Below are 19,994 nucleotides of genomic sequence, written 5' to 3'. Positions count from 1 at the left end.
TCAGTCCGATGATTTTTACATTTGCTTTCATACAAATTTTCTCATGTCAGAGCCTACTGCGTCTTACTAGTAAATTGAAGAAATCTTTGACTTATCAATGACGATAGTTCTCAAATTTTTAACCGCTTTATTAAATACAATACTGTATATATATATATATTTTTTTTCTCAACGGAAACATGTTTATTGAAGTAGTGCTTATCAAAAACAATGTTTATCACATAATGAACCAAAGGCGCAAAACAATCAACGGATCGTTAAAAAACTGAATATTCTTTGACCTAACTTGAGTTTAGAATACTTTAAGAGATCAACTTGTTATCTCGCTCCTTTTGTAGTTCGTGCGATTTCCTCAGGTGTTGTCCTAACCCTTATTTATCTCTTCTTAAACGATTTACAAGATTGGAAATTGAACATTGGTACAATACGTTCGTCTTAAATTGAAAAATACATGACAAAAAAATAATAGATATGCAATGGTGTTAAACGCAATCCTTCCGCGGACTTCTTCAGTTATTTGTGGTTTAAGATGTAATGTAGTATTGCTGTAATTCGCCAACACTAACAAAAGGCAGTGAAATATACAAAAAAATCATTTCCACCTATTCAGCTTTACTCGTGTTGATAATTCAAATTTTGCTACATATTATTTTATAATTAAATTTTGGATGTAACGTGTCTTCTGGCTGACGTCGTTTTCTTTATCAGCCCATATATATAATTTTATTATGTGACCGTGACGTCATTAACGTTTTTTCATGATTTACTCCGGTTTAAAAGGAAATTAAGAATTAAATTATAAGAAATGTCTGTAATTTTTTTTCTGCCTATTCGAAATAACATAAAAAATGTGGTGCACACTGTAAATAACACGCTACGCGGTTTATTCAGTGTGCACCACATTTTTAAAGTTATATCTTCATAGACAGAAAAAATATTACAGTCATTCCTTATTAGAGCTTTCTTACAAATTGACGAAAGGTACGTATGCTTGACAAATCATACGTGAGACTCGTTTTTAGGGATCCTTTATTTTGACATATTTAGATAATAGTCGTTGAATTTCGGACAATTATCCTACATGCAACGACACTTATTAAATTGGACTTCTCTTGGGATATATTTAGAATTTCGGAACGTACGATAGGTTAAAATATGATACCACCAGGTCGGAGGAGGTAACACTACAAAATATCCTAAATACATCTAGTAGTCAGATGAATAAAATGTCCCTAAAAAACTAAAAACCGACCCCTCCCCTACACTTCAATATAACAATGTTGCACTGTTTAACCTCAGAAAATGTCAAAGCAAATACATTATCTTCTTCCCTTACAGAAAAATAAGAAAAAATTAAAACACAAATACTTCCTTGATTCAAAATGTTCAACGCTCGAAATAATAAAACGAAAATGAACAAAAAAGATTATCTTCATACTTTGCCATATGCTGGTGCTCGTTTAAGTTTAATAACTTTTGAATCATCGCCTCTCCTCTGGTAATATTCACCCCCCCCCCCCCCTAAATGTGTATATATGATACACCGCAGCAATGGAACGAATATTTTAGCGTATAATTGTGTTTTGCCTATAATCCTGAACATTCATGAAATATTAGCCACTGGACGATAAGTGACAACTTCGCGTCTATCTTCCAAACATGTGTACTGTTAAATCGTCATTATATTAAAATCCACAATGTATATGGTGCAAAATTGTATATTTATTTTTTTGATATACAAAATCTGTTTTTCTAGATTTATTCAACATTACTTTTTAAAACCATACAGCATCATTTTTTTTTTTTATCAAATCTCGATATTCCACTTTGACAATTTGCTGAAAGTGTACTATACAAAATAAAAATAAATGTGAATCTTGTCGTTAAATTTAGACTAACGTACTTCAAAATGCCATTGAAAAGTTAATCGCGAAACTCGTGCTTAAAAAATTCACGCTGAAATGTGTGTACTCGTGGTTTACGGAAGTAACGTATCGGACGTAAGTGTATTTGACACTATTTTTCTCTGTTTGATTATATTAAAATCGTGTATTATTTGCAATATTATTATTTTTGAAAAATAAACTTGATTTAGAAAAGAATGTTGTTTTACTGGATAAAACAAAGACTCTTTTAACTGTTATTGTGGAAATGAAATACGTGCTCCCTTTACGTTCGTTCGTACCTTTCGTCAATTTGTAAGAAAGCTCTAATAGGCGAGTGACATTTTCAGAAAATACGCTTAGTTAGTTACTTTAATGCACCCACCTAACACACAGCTGAATTTTTTATGTGATAGAATATCTGAACTTCCTTTTTTGGTCGGTCGTAAAAAAAATCGTACGGTGCAATTTTTGTAAAAATTGAATTAAAATCGAGAAATAATTCCAAATTGAAAAATGACCAACAGTGTTGAAGCGTGAAGAATAAACATGTAGCTTTATTTTCTGTTGTCACAATGCAAAAATTATGTACGTTCAACATGTCAATGTATAAAAAAATATTTTTCAAAAATAAAAGAAGTAATTTTTGCGAAAAAAATAGATTTTTGTAACACTTTTGGATTTTTTTTATAAAAGTTGTTCCAATTTTCATTTTTTTTTCATTTCTTCGATATTTTCAGCTTGAAACCCAAATTAATGATGTTCGTATTATTCAAAGGTTCATTACTTGTTTAATACATCTCGTTATCATTGTATTTTTCTGGATTTTATACATTTTTACACACTCCCCCTTTTCAATCAAATTTCCGAAATCGCTTTCTTTGTTAATTTCCCTCAAGTTAACGGACCTAAACGCTTCGAAAAAGAGTATGAATAACCATGAAGGCATTTTTTTGTTACAAATATTACGCATAAGTATATTTTTTTTTCTAAAATAACCATAGAAGCTGAAATGTCAACGTTATTTCTCGGTAGAAAACCAATATCTTATTGTTCTTAGTCAATTTGCACTTACATGTACAAAAGGCAGATATTATGAATAACTATTGAAAAATACTTCTTTCTCAATTGGATCAATGCACATTTTAAACTAAAAGTACGCAAAAATGTGTCAAATCCGATATTTCCCCCATGAACTTGAACGTGAGAATGATATGCCCACCTTTTAAATTTCCTACTGTTTTAACCATCGCATACGGTAGACTTATTGATGGTGCATTCAGTTGACAATTTTAAATTTTACGTCGATATTTGAAAAACAATAAATGTTCTACCTCAGGCACAGTGTGTTACGGCCAGAAATCGCCTTTAAATTGTAGCCAACAAAAGACACAAATCAATAATAAAATTTAACAATATTTATTATACAAAAGTTTACAAGAAGTATTACACAAATATTACTGTCAACTTAACTGTCAAAATATGAGTCCAATCTTTTATCTTTATCTGTATCCGGATATCTTTTGATCCAATCTGAATATTACGGTCACAATCCAGTATGATGTTGTTTGCAGAATAAAAATGTCAATCCAAATGCTATAAATGTTAATGTCTATCGATGTCTAAGTCCAAATCCAAGAGTGAGTGTTTTACTTTAGTGTCTGTATATATATATAGTTGACACGGAAAACTCTAGAACATTCTATAAATGGAAAGTTCTAGAAACTATAACGGAAGTTTCTGGAATAACGTAGAAGTTTAAATTACGCATCTTTTATAGGGATCATTCCGGAAAGTTCCAATCATTCTGTAATTGTTCCAGTGATTTCTAAACTGCACAGTTCTAAGATTATTCTGTAAAGTAAACAACTATCAGGCCACACAACACAAATTAGGCCAACATAAATAAATATAATAATTACAATATCATAACAAGTGTAGATACTATTCTGTACGCTATCCGGAAGTCGCGATTTTCGAAGCGAGAACTTTTTGGATCACATTTTAAATTTGATGGGTATACTGAATTAAACGGTAAGTTGATCATCTGTACATTGCTTAATGATTAATTCAGCCGACATCGATATTCTCAAATGGTTTAGAATTAAGTTCCGCACATTCATTATTTGTATCTTTGCCTTAATCAAGAGATTTTCAAGTGCATCACTCAGAAAATTCAGTCGGCGAACCTAAAACAATCTTTTTACCCTCTTAGTGTACAAATTAACGTAAAAACCAGACTTAATTAACTAAATGAAGTATATTTCAAGTGGTGGTATAAGTTTCAACCAGATCTTTGAACCCAGAAATAAGAAAATTACACTTGTTTGAATTTCTCACTGTACGATCAGTCTCGCTTGTATATTTTAAAACTGTATGATCAGTCTTAATGTCACTGTATTCTAGTGGTGATTTCAAAGTTATTTACGATACATTAGAAGGAGGCATTTTTCTAAATAACACAAATATACTTCAATACATTCACATCCTGAAAACTTAAAAAGGGTGTACTCGACTTTCTAAATTAAGTATAAGGATGTTTAAATGTTGCTAAAATAAGAGGAAGGTTTGATGTATACTAGTATATAAGTTTCAGAAATGTCCTCCGTTATACTTAAAATTGTACAAACACAGATTTAGTTGTTATATAAAAATGCATGTATTTACACACATTCGAGGCCGCACTGTAGCCTACAATTGATCACAGTTTCTTCACTTTGTTTAAGATGTAGAGCTGTCTCTTTGACACTCAATTGTACACCACTTTGTCAAGCTGGGGGTTATAGTGATAAAGAAGTCCGTCTTTCCGTTCGTCCGTTGGAACGGTACAATATGTTTCGCCGGTTTTGTACGCGCATCTCCAATCGGAACTACTCGGCCTTTCTGGTTGCACGAAGAAATAACTATTGTACTGCATAGCGAGAATGACCGAGTAGTTACGATTGCGCGCATCTCCTCATAAACCACTTTATATACATTGGGGGTTCCGGCCATTTTTAAATGGAGAGGGGTTCAATCCAGGAGAAAAGGGGATTTCAAATATATGTTCCCATACAAATGCATTGATAGTTAAAAAAGGGTTTCAAACTGCCGGATCCCCTTTATTTGAATCCGTCATTGATATAACTATTAATTAATCTTATTCGGATTCCTTATCATAAATGATAATGACTGTATTGTGCACCGTCTATTTCGAATTTTAGTAAAAATCTTTTATGGGGTTACTTTATATAAGATACGGACTTGAACATTGCATTATATGGGGCACCTATCAGGTATTTCCAACACCTCCTAAACCATTCATTAAAGTTTTCTGAAATTGCTCCATTTTTACTCGATTAATGCATTATGGACCTTCTATTTCTGTAAACTTACCAACATTATATCACATGAATTAACCCCCTACGCAAAGCTGTCTGTATCTAATTTTTGTTATTTTAAAAGAGACAAGCTTGATTTATGTTACCATCAATTGGTCAACGGAGGACGGTGTAAATAAAATTTTTAAAAATGTTATAGCTATAAACAGTTAACTGTAACGATACACTATTACAAAGTCCACAAGCGAATCATGTATTACTTTTTATAGGCATTTGATTTTAAATAAGACTGATGGAACAAAAATACAATTATTTTGTCATCTAAAAAACTCATCAGAAATATATTTGTATTGTCTGATGAAAGTAATTACACGTTATAGTTCCCTGGATAGTTCATAATATCACATATACACGTCTATACCTTCAAATTGCTGTTGTTTTTTCTTCAAAATCACGACTGGTCATACAGTCAAAAAATCTGAAATCGCTTCTAGAATACAGTCAGTTCTAGACTGATCGTACAGTAATTTATTTTTAGATCCTCAAGGAAAACATATTTTTTTATGGGAAATACGAATATTCTACGTAAATACGAAAAGAATATTGAAACAGTATATATTTAATTGTAAACTGATGCAAATATTTGCAATAAAAGATTATTTGCTTTGTACTACGAGAGAAAAATTGTCCATCGATTTCACTTTTTTCTACCAAGTTGATGTGATGCACACGTATATTTTATATTCTAATGCATGTTTTTGTTACAGTATCTCATATTTATGATGCTATATATACCTTGACGATGTTCAGAGCACTTTGTAGATATAGAAGTAAACAAATGATGAGAAAAGTTACCGTAGGCAAAACCGTCCTGTTAGCCAGTTGGAAATCATCGCTTCGAAAATCGCGACTTCCGGATAGCGTACAGAATAGTATATACACTGTGTCAGGGGTATATATTATCTAAGCCGTATTTTAAATAGGATTACGTGTTTTTAAATATTCTTCGAAGTTTTACTTGTTTCGAGCATCACCAATGAGTTTTATGTCGACGAAACGCGTGTCTAACGTAAACAATCGATCATTTGTCTGATATCTTTCAAATTGATTTGTTATTCATTATGGTTGTCATTAAGTGTTTTTTATGGTATTTGCTTGTTTGTAGTTTTGAGCATGAATCAAGCTTTTGGGTATCTAATTAAAATTGTTTTGGAACCTTTATAGCTGATTATACAGTGTTGGCTATTGCTTCTTGCTTAAGGCCATACGATAAGCTATAGTTGTTTACCTCAAAGCATTTACTCTCTGGTATACAGAGATCATAGTGTCCTTTTAATGATACTTATCAAAGGTACCGGGCTTATAATATGATATCATCAGGCTTCTTATTCTAAATACGGATTAACAATTTAAGAGGAGTAATGTCAGAGGGTCAACGACGACCTGACACTTTGTTGTATTCTAGACATGTAACAACTGTGTGCTGTTCACGAGTTCTATAACCAGTGGGAATTATGTTTGGCGATGCACCATGTTTATTGTGCATGTAAAGTTTCTTTTATTAAATATATGTACCTTTACCAGCAGTTCATGCTCTGACAGGTTCTATAGCTCATCATCTAACTTTGTTTCTAAGAAAACTCTCTTTTAACGCTTTCGAAATCACCAATAGATGGCAGGTCTATCACAAATTAAACAAAATTCATATTGACACGTGGATCGGTGCTGCAAGAAAACTCTAAAGTGTCCGAAACCAAAAATAAGTATGTATAAGACTAATCAAGACAATTTGAGTAAGCTACATAATATCAGACTTCCAACCAAAAAGATTGCCATCGTGTCACGCCTACTACCAAGTGCATCATCATTCAAACTACATGCATGTTCTGAAAGCTGGGAAACAAAGACATGGCGTCATAACAAACGGTTTCCGTCTAAAATGAAAGTGGCCGCATTCGTGTTCATTCATAATATTGAAATGTAAGTTGTATTTGATGATAATACAAAACATGAATAAAGGTTGAGGATGAACACGGATGCGGCCACTTTCATTTTTGACAAAAACAATCTGAAAAGTGACGTTTTTTGGCATATTTGGTAGATTTTTCATATCATGTTTAACTGCAAATCTTTTGACTGAACAAACGTGTGTGAAAATAAATGCAGTCGTAATAAAAAAACACGTTAAGAAATTAAAGTGTTTGTAAAGTATATAATCCAAAATGTCAAAATAAAGTTCACCGTGGGACCTAACTTTAGTTGGTAAATCACCGCATTCTAATTTTACATCTGGGGTCAGTTTTGCAACAAATCTTACGATTAAAGCTGGTCGTAAGTCATGAATAGTTCAGTTTACTTTCGATTAATCTTGTCTTAAGTTTTTCTGTGAAACCGACTTCTGTATTTGAAGTTTGGTAAACCTTAGTTTAGTAGCTATAAACGTCGCGGACAGGATTCCATTATAATTGGATACATATCATAGTGACCTGATTTTAGTTTATGACCATCACTTATTATATGAAGTATATGCTTATGCTTAAATTGGAAAACCTAGGTTAAACAGTTCAAAAGATATGGACTGGACACAAACCAGACAAGAATGTTTGAAAACTTGACGGCTCAAATGTTGATGTCAATGCCAAAATGAACTGATTTAATTTATAAGGAACCATGTGCTATCCCATAATACATCTCTGAACTAAGTGTGTTTAAAATCAGTTCTATAGTTCAAGGCAATGCATTTTATATTTGAAATCATTGTTTTTTTGATGAACTGTATATCTGTATAAATGTAAAAGTTACCTAATTTAATTCGACACGGGCCACAAACTAGTGGGGACTGACGGACGGACAGACTTAAAATGTGATTCATATATCCTCTTTAACTTTGCTTGTGGATCTTGACACGGTTTGTAGGCTGTTAACAAACAGGAGACATTTGTCACTGTTGATGTGACAAAGACGTCTACTTTTTACTCTCTGTTTTGCGTTGTTTTCTCTCCCTTTAACTCGTCCAACTTACACATATTTCATCATATATTTTTCATTTTGCATGGCACACCATCAATCATAGTAAATATTAACACATTTAAGGTCAAATATTTGTTATTATACGTCGCTTTTGTAGAACGTACCGTTTTACCTATAGCAGAGTAAAAACGTCAAAATGACGTCAATTATCGCCAAACCATGAATGATATGCAACTAAGAACCAGAGAGACGTTATCATAGTATCGTGTAAAGTAAAATTTTAATTAGCTATGTTACTAGCTGCTTCAAATAAGACAATAATACTACAAAAGTGTTATTCTTTCAATTTTTTATGAATGACCTTTGACCCCAATTTAAAAAAGATTGCACCATATTTCACTTTTACGACCGGCAAAAAATGAATCTACACATTTTTTCCGTTCGAATGATATATAATATAGCTGTGTGTTAGATAGGTGCATTAAAAATATTGTTAGGTCTGAATGTCACTCGCCTATAAATAGAATAACACCAATATTATTAAATTTGTTTGACCAGAATAAAAAAGAACTTTTAATTTAGAAGAAAATTTTACACGATAAAAAAAATACTTCATCAAACACACTAGTGATTTGACAGCATTGTGAATATATTTATGTAATATATGCTGATTTAATTCTAGGGAATACTAGTATGTGTTTAACAGGATTTAGTTGCGTGGGTTACAATGGGTATGCATCATGTTGTACAGAAAGAGGATTTAACTGTCACACATACCCCTGGGCAATCACACAGTACATTCTTAATACCTTTTAATTACTTTGATGAGAGCCCTGGTATGCCGGCTGGAAATGCAGTACGCTTATGTAGCACTCCACAGTAAGAAAAAAAACATTGAACCGCAGAATGTTTTATCATCTTCTATTCCTTGCTTTCGTATATATCAACCTTACTGTTTGTGTTATACATGTGCATATGTATGTAATCAGTATCTTCCATAGATTTGATTTTCAAAAGTTAAAAGGATGAAACATAATTTCTTTTATCTGTATCCATGGCAACATTCTGCATTTATTTACCATAAAATATTGCAAAATGGAGGATGAAAATGTCACATATTCCCCATTAATTTGGATCAAACTAGAATTTCAAGGCCTTTGCGTGATACGTTTTCAGAAACTATTGACATTAATCTACCTAATAAATAAAAAAGAAATTGGTGTCTTTCGCCACATTTTTTCGTAAAATTTAATCACAACGTTCGTGCGACAAAAAGTTGGGGACAATATTACAATAATTATCGGACCAATGTTTGGTATGTCATACAGAAAACAGCCTGTATTATTAGTTACATAGTGTGCAAGTGACCTAATACGGTATATGTGGGGTCCGTAAATTCCATATGGGGTGAGAGCGAAGCTCGAATCTCCATATGGAATTTACTGACCCCATATATACCGTATTACGTCACTAGCACACTATGTAACGAATTTATCTTACCGACTATCTTAACGTGTGAAATTTAGACTAGTGACCTATCAACATGAGCAAGTCTTCAATACAGTTAGCATTAACATGATTAAGAAACTACTTCCTTTGATCCTACAAAAACAGATACCAACAATGACAACTTGTTAGATCTAAATGTGTTTTATGAATTTATTTCACTTTATCATCACTTTCTTTGTCTGTTGAAACCTTTAAGATTTTTTTCTCAGTATTGTTTTGTTTTTATGAAATAAGCCCCGCCTCCTTATTACCTTATATGGAATATAAAGGGACGTAACTCCACTACTAACCGTGTATGAAATAAGCCACGCCTCCCAACTAACCTAATATTAAATATACACGGTTTCCGCGAGGACGCTTTTAACCAATCATATTCATAGAAATGTATAGGAGGTAAGATAATTATACATATATAACATAATCTTGATGTTCATATAAACCCAATATGAAGGCTATTTTAATTCTCAGCTATCCAAAAATTAATTTTATTGCATCTCTGAAAAATCCACATGGGCCCAAAATTAAAAACTGCACACCTAACTGTGGAGTGCTACCTTAGATCTAGAAGTTCGTAATGAAAAAACTAAGACGGTGAAAATCGACCGACTTGGATCCAAGAGTGATGTCGACTGTATCACTAAAAAACTTATTACAATGCAATATTGAAAACAAATCCTTTTCTTGCTTTTGAGTGTTTACAACCTTATGTCATAAGGAATAAAGTATCAGGGTATTTTAACTTTCTTTCCTACTTGCCATCACATAATCAATTGTGTCTTGTATAAAAAGAAATAGAAACTGCATTTGATACAACAGTATTTGTCCATACCAATTTTAAAACACATTAAGTCGTCTCGCAGGCTACCAGATTGTTTGGAAAATTTAGTGATCATCCCTAGAACCGATTTGGCTACCACATAATAATTTCAAGTTAATTTACAATTTACACCGTGTGTATATGTTAAGTATGTTTAAATGAGCATATGTTCCCATAGTTTAGGACTTTATTCATAAAGATTGAAAAATACAGGCACAGTTAAGATGTTTATGAAGTGTCCTATATTTTGACTTTATTGGAGCCTTAACTCAAAATACAAAATTGAGAAAAAAGAATTAAATGATGACATTTTTTTTTGGAACAAGTCTGTTTAGTTCAATTTGTCACTATATCGGTTATAATAAGGTTACAGGAATCAAGGGACAATGGAGAATGGCAGTGTTTTTCATGAGAAAAAAATAATGTGAAAATGCTATGGTAATATGCCTTGCTGATGTATCAAAAGAACAAAACGCAGTAACAGTAAAAGCAACACAAGTGATAATACTGCTTTGACAAAAATCAATTGACAAAACCCCGTCTAAAAAGAAAAGTAAACAGAGGAATAAAAACAAGTTATCAAACGTAAACAAATGTAAACACATAAGTTAACACTTGAACAGTTCAGGTAAATTTCGAAATGAAACCTCTTCTACAGTAGCCAATATGAATCTAATTTCTATCAACCACAGTACGATAGACATGAAACCTCTTCTACAGTAGACAATATGAATTTAATGTCTATCAACCACAGTTCTTTAACGATACACGTTTTTATGTATATACAAAGCCCCAGTCCGATGTTCCAAATGCAAGACCAGAGTCAACATCTTTGTTCTACACCTAACGGTAACCCCGGTATGGTATCGTACCCTATACACCAAGTTCAACACCGATCGCCTCTCGTCCAACAAATTCCTGAACAAAGGCAAGCTTTGGTTGACGAAATGTTCCGAAGAATGGATAACTTTAAAATTAAATTGAGTAACTTCGACCAAATTGACCTGTTATTTACGTAATTTTTTTTTTAAACTGGAACAAAATGTCAAATTGATAGACGATCGAATGGACCATGTAGAAATAATCTTCGAGCTAATAAGCAACGATTTTGATACTCAGAAATTTGTTTTTTCTTAATTAAAAACTGAACTTTGCAATATTTCGACGCAAATTAAATCAGAGGGAACACATTCTGTAGATGGAATAGGGGAAACTTTAATAATACTAAACTGAACTGCGAATTAAAAGACGTCTAAATGAGGTCAATGCGGAATAACTTGATGTTTTACAATATCCTGGAATCTGAAGGTGAACAATGTACCCATATTATGAACGAAGCTTGTTACGAAAGACTTTAAAATGAAAATGTGGCTGCAAAGTTATCTATTGTTGTGGCCTATCGTCTAGGAAAGCATGATGAGAAGACTCGTCAGATACTATATAGCTAATCGGGATTTGGTGAAAAAAAGCAAAAAAATGAAAAGATATTTCAGAACAATTACCCTTGGATATCCAGAAACGAAGAAAAGAAAAGCTGCCGATCCTAAAGAACTTACGCAAACGGGACATAAAAGATTACTTTGTGAAAGACCGTATGTTTGTAAACAGGAAGGAATATTTGCAATAGGACAAACCCAGAGAACAATTTTGTAAATTAAAACGTCTATGTTGGAATGTTCAAGGTTTGACTTCAGTCTACAAAGATAATGTCTTTTTGAACTTAATAAATTAAAATAATATTTTATTTCTCAGTGAGACCTATCTAAATAGCCAGTAGCAATTTTTGTTTCAATATATCTTGATTACGATACAATGAAATCTTACCCTTGTGGTCATTGATACGTAGTTAATTAGTACACGGAAAAAGTATGTACTATGTTAAATTGAAGGCAAATTCAAGCAATTTTATTGGACGAAAATTTGTAAGTATGTGCTAATTCGAACTAGACTTACCTGTCATTCATCAACAAAAATCTCCCCGAATTCATAAATTCATTAAATGGAAAAACAATAGTGGCAATGAGTATATTTAAATTTTACAGTTTCATCGTGACAAACCTTTGAGTTTAGTGAATGATATAGCATCCGCTAAATAGATGAGGTTCTTTCACTAAATAATTCAAAATTTGGTGACTATGTGGAACGCATCTATTCCATAGAACTAGAGATAACGGATACTACAGATACAGATAAGTCGGCCTCATATCTTGACTTACATATAGAAATTGACAATGAGGGTCGGTTGAAAACAAAACTTTACGACAAAAGAGATGATTTCAGCTTCCAATTGTGAATTTTTTTATTTTTTTTTACAATGATACAACGTCCAGGGATAAACGGTGGACTCTATTATATGAAAAAAAATCAATTTTATATTTTTTCCATACATAAGTTATACATTTGTGACAAAAATGCAGTTTAGGCATAAGACAATATCTATAGTTTATCGTTTAATTGTTATCTATAATAAATTACCCGTTTGGACAATGCGTTAACGATAAATGCATATGAAATCATTCTTTTATCCTTGGTTGTTAAGAGACGCGTTAATTGTTGCTAGGGTGCTCTCTTCGAGGTCCGCGCTCTTGGTATATAAAGACACCGATTCATTGCAAGTCGCTCATTTATTAATTGGCCGTCGACGGATGAACATCGGAAAGTGAATACCAGCCAATAAAGTAGTTTAAAAGGAAAGTTTGTAAACCTAGTTTGAGTTGAAAGCTTGTGGTTTTGAAGCAAGCGGTTTTTTGAAGTCTTTACGATTGTTGCAAGCTTCCGGGTTGTTCCGATACTGTAATTTCCCTCGGGAATGGTCGCAGTCCCTCGAACAGATAGCTTGTAATAATCTGGTGACTTAAGTGCTCCGGGGACTAGGTGCTTCAAAACTAGTTGTCTCAGGAACTAGGTGCTTCAGAGACTAGTTGTCTCAGAGACTGGGTGTCTCAGAACTAGGTGTTTCAGGAACCTAGGATTTTTGAAGCTTATTCTTAAGTTTAATATAATTGTTTGTCAAATCAGTTGGGACCTCGGAGTCAGTGAAAGGATCAAGGATAAATTGAGGTTCTAGTTTTCAGACTACTTTTTGATACAAAGTTATTTGTGTAAATAGCGTTATTTCTTTATTAAGTTTCAAAGTTGGTCTTGTAATTTTAAGTAAAGCCTCCAAGTTGTAGTTGGGTTTTTGAGTTAATTAAAAGATTGATATTGGAGTGTCTCAGATTCTGTGAAAACGGATACGAACATATAGTTCATAAGCCAAACACGTTACAAAATTGGTTAGCAGCGGTGGGATCTGAGAAACTTCAATATTATATGTGAATAATCACATTGTTTTATTGTCATTATTTCCTATTTGTTCTTAATTGCAAGAAGCAACACACTGTTTTGTAAATATATTCATTGTCAAATTGTTTAATAAAATATATTTGGAAAATTGTTTAATTTATTCTTCAAAATAGGTCCCGAACATACAGAGACGATAAAACGTTGTATGACCCTTACAGTGACGAAACCAGAAATTTGACAAAGGAGTTAGATAGATTAAACAAGGAAATAGAGTGCTTAAGAGCTAAGAGTTTAGAAAATGTCCCAGACTTTTCTCACTCAACTCCTATCAATCAAGCAACATGGCCAAGACAATCTGACTCTGTATTTGATACTTCTAGAATTTCAGACCCCGACTTTGTTGCAGGCAGCAATATACTCCAAGGTTCAAATGTTGGGAAAGGGACGACTAAGTCAAAACTTATGCCAGGGCCTGCAATACCTGATAAACATATCCCAGCTTCGGTAAAGTTAACGCCAGAGATGAGAACTTATTCAGATTCTGTTCTCGAGAAAAACTCCGTCACTGAAAGGCGAAAGAAAGATATGCCAAAATTACAAGACGAAATACGTGCACATAGGGGAGACAATTCTATCCACAAAAACAAAACTATTATAAAGCCCGCTACGTTTGACGGCAAGGGGTCATTAATAGATTACAAGTCTCATTTCGATGCCTGTTCAAATATAAATGGTTGGATAGATGTAGAAAAGGGTTTATATTTGGAAGTCTCATTGAGAGGACAGGCCCAGGGGGTACTAGGAAATCTACCCACAGATAAAAGACAAGATTTTAAAGAGCTTGTCATGTCTCTTGAAGAGAGATTTTCGCCTGCCAATCAAACGGAATTGTACCGAACACAATTACGAGAGCGTCGTCAAAAGGCTTCAGAAAGCCTTCCGGAATTAGGTCAGGACATAAGACGCTTAGCGAACCTTTCATATCCAACAGCCCCAAATGACGTTAGGGAAACACTTGCTAAAGAGCAGTTTATTGACGGAATAATGAGTGTAGACATGAGGCTAAGAATAAAACAAGCTAGACCTTCTGACTTGAACGACGCGATTCGACATGCTGTTGAACTAGAAGCTTTTAATAAGGCTGAAATAAAGCGGGAGGAAGGGAAAGGTTATTTAAGAGCTACAAATACAGATGTAGACACCACTGACGCTAGCGAAAAAACAGTAGAGCTACTTAAAAACATGCAGACAGCTTTGACTGATCTGCAGCAAGAAGTCAGAGCTTTAAAGCAGACTCGGGCGCAATACCAGAATCACAAGAATCGAGGATGTTTCAATTGTGGAAAATTTGGACACTTCAAGAAAGATTGTCCCGAAAGTAGTGTGAAAAGGGAACGTTCAAACTCCCAAAACGGACCCGAAGTTTCACATGAAAAACAGAACGGTGTAATAGGAGTTAACAAATTAGCAAATGAGGCTGGTATGTTTATAGAGGCTAAGGTCAATGGTTGTAAAGCAAAGATGCTTATAGACACAGGGGCGACAGTATCCCTTATTTCAAAAAAAATGTTTGACAGTATGAAATCTCAGGTTCTGTCACCAATGGACAGAGAGATACTGACTGCAAATGGTTCTCCCTTAATTCTGTTTGGGAAAACTATAATTGACATTGACTTAAATGGACATGTTTGATCAAACATTGCTGTAGTAGCAGACCTAAACGTAGATGGTATATTGGGAATAGACTTTCAAAGGAGCCAAAATTGTGTAATAAATATTACTAAAGGTAGCATTTGGGTAAACGGAAGAGAGAACCGTTTACATTTTGAAGGTCAGATAGGCTGCTACAGGGTAGATGTTGCAACAACTATAAAACTGCCTCCTACTAGTGAAGCAATGGTGTCTAGAAACATAAAAAAACCTGTTATACCAAAGCCAGAAGTTGGTATTATAATTATAAATAAAGATCAAGAGAAGAGCAAGTTGATATGCTACCAGTGTAACAGACGGTATAAAAAGACAGCATATCGTAGACGTCATATGACAAGGTGTCACCAGGGTAATGGTGCTGAAAACTTTGAGCTACCAAAAGATCAAGATGAAACACACGACAGTGGAAAAGAGATGTCAGATCTTGTAGAGTTGAAGAACTTGGCCAATAATGACGAAAACAGTCTGATACAAGAAAAAGTTGTTAGAGAGCCCAAAACAGATGTGGAGACTGTTAATAAAATGTGTCTTAAAACGAGGAACACAATAAGGCCGTCAGGACCAGTGAAATTTGTGGCTCCAAGAAATGAAAAATCACTTGATCTTTTGAAATTTCTCGAAACTGTTAATAGATATATTGGAAATAATAAAGAATTAAAACACACAGTTCAGGAAGAATTTTCTATATTTTGTTGAGTTTTAATTGGTTATTGAGATAGCAATGTTTGGTTGTTGTTTTTTATAAAATGTTATTGTTATTGTAACTGTTGAGGTCTGTTGAAATACACTCAGCAAAGAGAAAAAAAATATATAGATATATATGTAGAGTCCGTCGGATGGGGACGTTAAATCCGAGGCCCCATGTACAGGAAAATGTCACGCCCTGTGCATGTAAAAGACCCCTCCTGCAGATTTCGTTAAGAGTAGGCTCCTTGGGGCCGCTGCAGAGGCAAAATTTGTTAGGGACATTTAAAACTTATTCTTTTCAGTTGCTTTGTGTAAATACAAATAGGAAATAAAAGTATGTTAGTCATGCGAGGACGCATGAAATCGGAGGCGTGGGTAATGTGACAAAAATGCAGTTTAGGCATAAGACAATATCTATAGTTTATCGTTTAATTGTTATCTATAATAAATTACCCGTTTGGACAATGCGTTAACGATAAATGCATATGAAATCATTCTTTTATCCTTGGTTGTTAAGAGACGCGTTAATTGTTGCTAGGGTGCTCTCTTCGAGGTCCGCGCTCTTGGTATATAAAGACACCGATTCATTGCAAGTCGCTCATTTATTAATTGGCCGTCGACGGATGAACATCGGAAAGTGAATACCAGCCAATAAAGTAGTTTAAAAGGAAAGTTTGTAAACCTAGTTTGAGTTGAAAGCTTGTGGTTTTGAAGCAAGCGGTTTTTGAAGTCTTTACGATTGTTGCAAGCTTCCGGGTTGTTCCGATACTGTAATTTCCCTCGGGAATGGTCGCAGTCCCTCGAACAGATAGCTTGTAATAATCTGGTGACTTAGGTGCTCCGGGAACTAGGTGCTTCAAAACTAGTTGTCTCAGGAACTAGGTGCTTCAGAGACTAGTTGTCTCAGAGACTGGGTGTCTCAGAACTAGGTGTTTCAGGAACCTAGGATTTTGAAGCTTATTCTTAAGTTTAATATAATTGTTTGTCAAATCAGTTGGGACCTCGGAGTCAGTGAAAGGATCAAGGATAAATTGAGGTTCTAGTTTTCAGACTACTTTTTGATACAAAGTTATTTGTGTAAATAGCGTTATTTCTTTATTAAGTTTCAAAGTTGGTCTTGTAATTTTAAGTAAAGCCTCCAAGTTGTAGTTGGGTTTTTGAGTTAATTAAAAGATTGATATTGGAGTGTCTCAGATTCTGTGAAAACGGATACGAACATATAGTTCATAAGCCAAACACGTTACACATTCATATTAATTACACAGATTGAGTTTGCGTATAAAATATTCATAATATTCTACAGTAAATAAAATACATCAAAAGTCCCCAAAAACACACAAAAATCTACACAATAATTTACCTTAACTTATAATTGACATTTAATTTTTTGTACTTTTAACACTCAAGATTACATTGTTATGTGTCGGTCAGTGATTTTATAGGTCACATGCTCGACCTTGTAAATGCGTGTATTTTATTTTTTTATCGTTGGATGTATTATGTTCTAAAAAGGAAAAGAAAGTAAGTACAAATTTTTAAGTCACTTTAATACTAATGTATAAGATTTATTATAAGTTTTATTTCAGCTGCAAAATTTTCTTTTTTGGAAGATAATGATTTGTCCATAGATTCAATTAAACTGCCCAGTTCCTGTTTTGCATATGATATCAATTGACTGGAAGTAAAACTTTTAGACTGATATTTGATTATATCCCTACATTTCCAAATAATCCATTTAACTGTATTCATAATCGTATTAGTTATGACATTGTACTTTTTGTTGTAATCGTACATTCCTAGTATGATAAGTTTTTCGCTCAATGGAATATTTACTGTGTTATTAAGTACATTATATTTTTTAAGCGCATCAAAAATGTGTTCCCAAACAACCATTATAATGTTACAGCTGTGAAAAAGGTGTGTGAGAGTTTGGTTTTCTGTTTTACAAAAATGGCATTTGCCATTATTTGATTTGCCGATTCTAAATAGTTTTTGCTCCGTATAGATAATGTTATGAACAATTTTCCAGCTAATTTGATTTGCTTTCCTAGAGGACATACTTTTATTTAAATTTATCCAGATCTTTTTCCACGGTAATTCCGAATTATACTGAATATTCCATTTTATTTAACAGTTTGGTACTATATCTAAATTTAACGAATATTGGATTAATTTCAAAGATATCTCACTTGGGATTACTTCTTTATTCTGTTTATCGTAGAATTCAAATGTATTTTTGATGTAATAACCATTTTTTGGGGGTTCTGGATCAACGTGGACGTTTTTTAGTCTGTCATTTTGTAATCCTCGTAAGTCAGATCACTTTGCTAAAAAAATTCTCACAATTATATTTAATATCAAACTTCTGTAGCCACCATTTGGCTATCGTGTTCCAGTTATCGGTTTTTGATCTTAAAATCTTTTGCATACTTTTGATTTGTTTGGATTTAATGAACGAGTCTATATTGATCATACCAATCCCCCCTTCCTCTACCGGTAAGCAACACACGTCCCTTTTAATTAAATTTACTTTCCCCTCCCATATAAAATTCCACATGACATTGTTTATTTCTTTTTTATATTTTTCAGGTATACCTCGCATTTCGATTTCGAACCCTATTTTAGATATAATCAATGATTTTAATATTAAGACCCTGCCCTTCAATGTTAGGTCACGAGATTTCCAAACCTCAAGACACGCCTTAATCTTCTTTATTTTTTCTAACCATATAACTTCTATATCAACACTGTATCCATGCATGACTCCCAATACTTTAATTGGTTCGCTTGACCACCTATTTTTTTTTTTTATATTTTGGGGTTTTATTTTTCCAACGACCCAAATATACCCCTACAGTCTTTTCATAATTTATCTTAGCTCCCGATGCTTTCTCATATATTTCTAAAACCTTGAATGTTTCCTCGATTGATTCCTCTGTTCTATTAAAAAAAATTGTGTATCGTCTGCAAACATGTTAATCTTAACCTCTTTCTTTTCATTTTCTATGTCAGGGTGGGGTAAATTTATTTCTTGAATTTTCGGATTAGCCCTTATTGTGGCTACCATCGGCTCTGCTTGTAAAATGTATAGCATCGGCGATATTGGACAGCCCTGACGGATTGATCTAGAAATTGGGTCGTATCTTGATTGAAAACCGTTAGTCATTAAACAAGTTTCAGCATTTTTTAGTAACATTTTAACTAGGGATGGCAACGAGTACTCGAGTACTCGGGTACTCGCTCGGAAAGCCGAGTACTCGAGTACAGTTTTAGTATTCGGATACTCGTTTGCTTTTTATAAATCTTGAGATCTCAAAATCGATCATGCCCGCTTGGTTAGTACCTATATCCGGTGTTCTGAAAATACACGGTGGAGATAGTTCTCTTCACATTTCTACTCAATTTTAGTTCTGTTGAAATTTCCCCTTCGTAATACTCAATAAAATCAATAAACAACATAAATATGTTTATCCTGAGAATACTATCTGTTATAGTAGTACCGGCAACGTCCTTTCCTTTCGAGGGAATATTTTCATGTGCACTCCTTGTAACAAAAAAGAGAGTTAAACAGTCTTTCGTCTGAAATTGTTGACCAGATCATATTTTTAAACAGACACAAAATCAAAGTAACCTGCGGTGAACCCTACACAACTAATTAGAGACATTTTTAACGGTGTTTGTACACGGATCAACACTTTCCTGGATTAATAATTAACTCATCACAAGCCGTAAAAACTTACCTTTGTTTGTTAATCAAGACTTCTGATTGGTATGAGATGTATATTTAAATTAATTTAATTACTTTTTTTTTAA

Source organism: Mytilus galloprovincialis, chromosome 3 (assembly GCF_965363235.1).
Source record: "Mytilus galloprovincialis chromosome 3, xbMytGall1.hap1.1, whole genome shotgun sequence".
NCBI lineage: Eukaryota > Metazoa > Mollusca > Bivalvia > Mytilida > Mytilidae > Mytilus > Mytilus galloprovincialis.
This window is presented reverse-complemented; position numbering follows the sequence as displayed.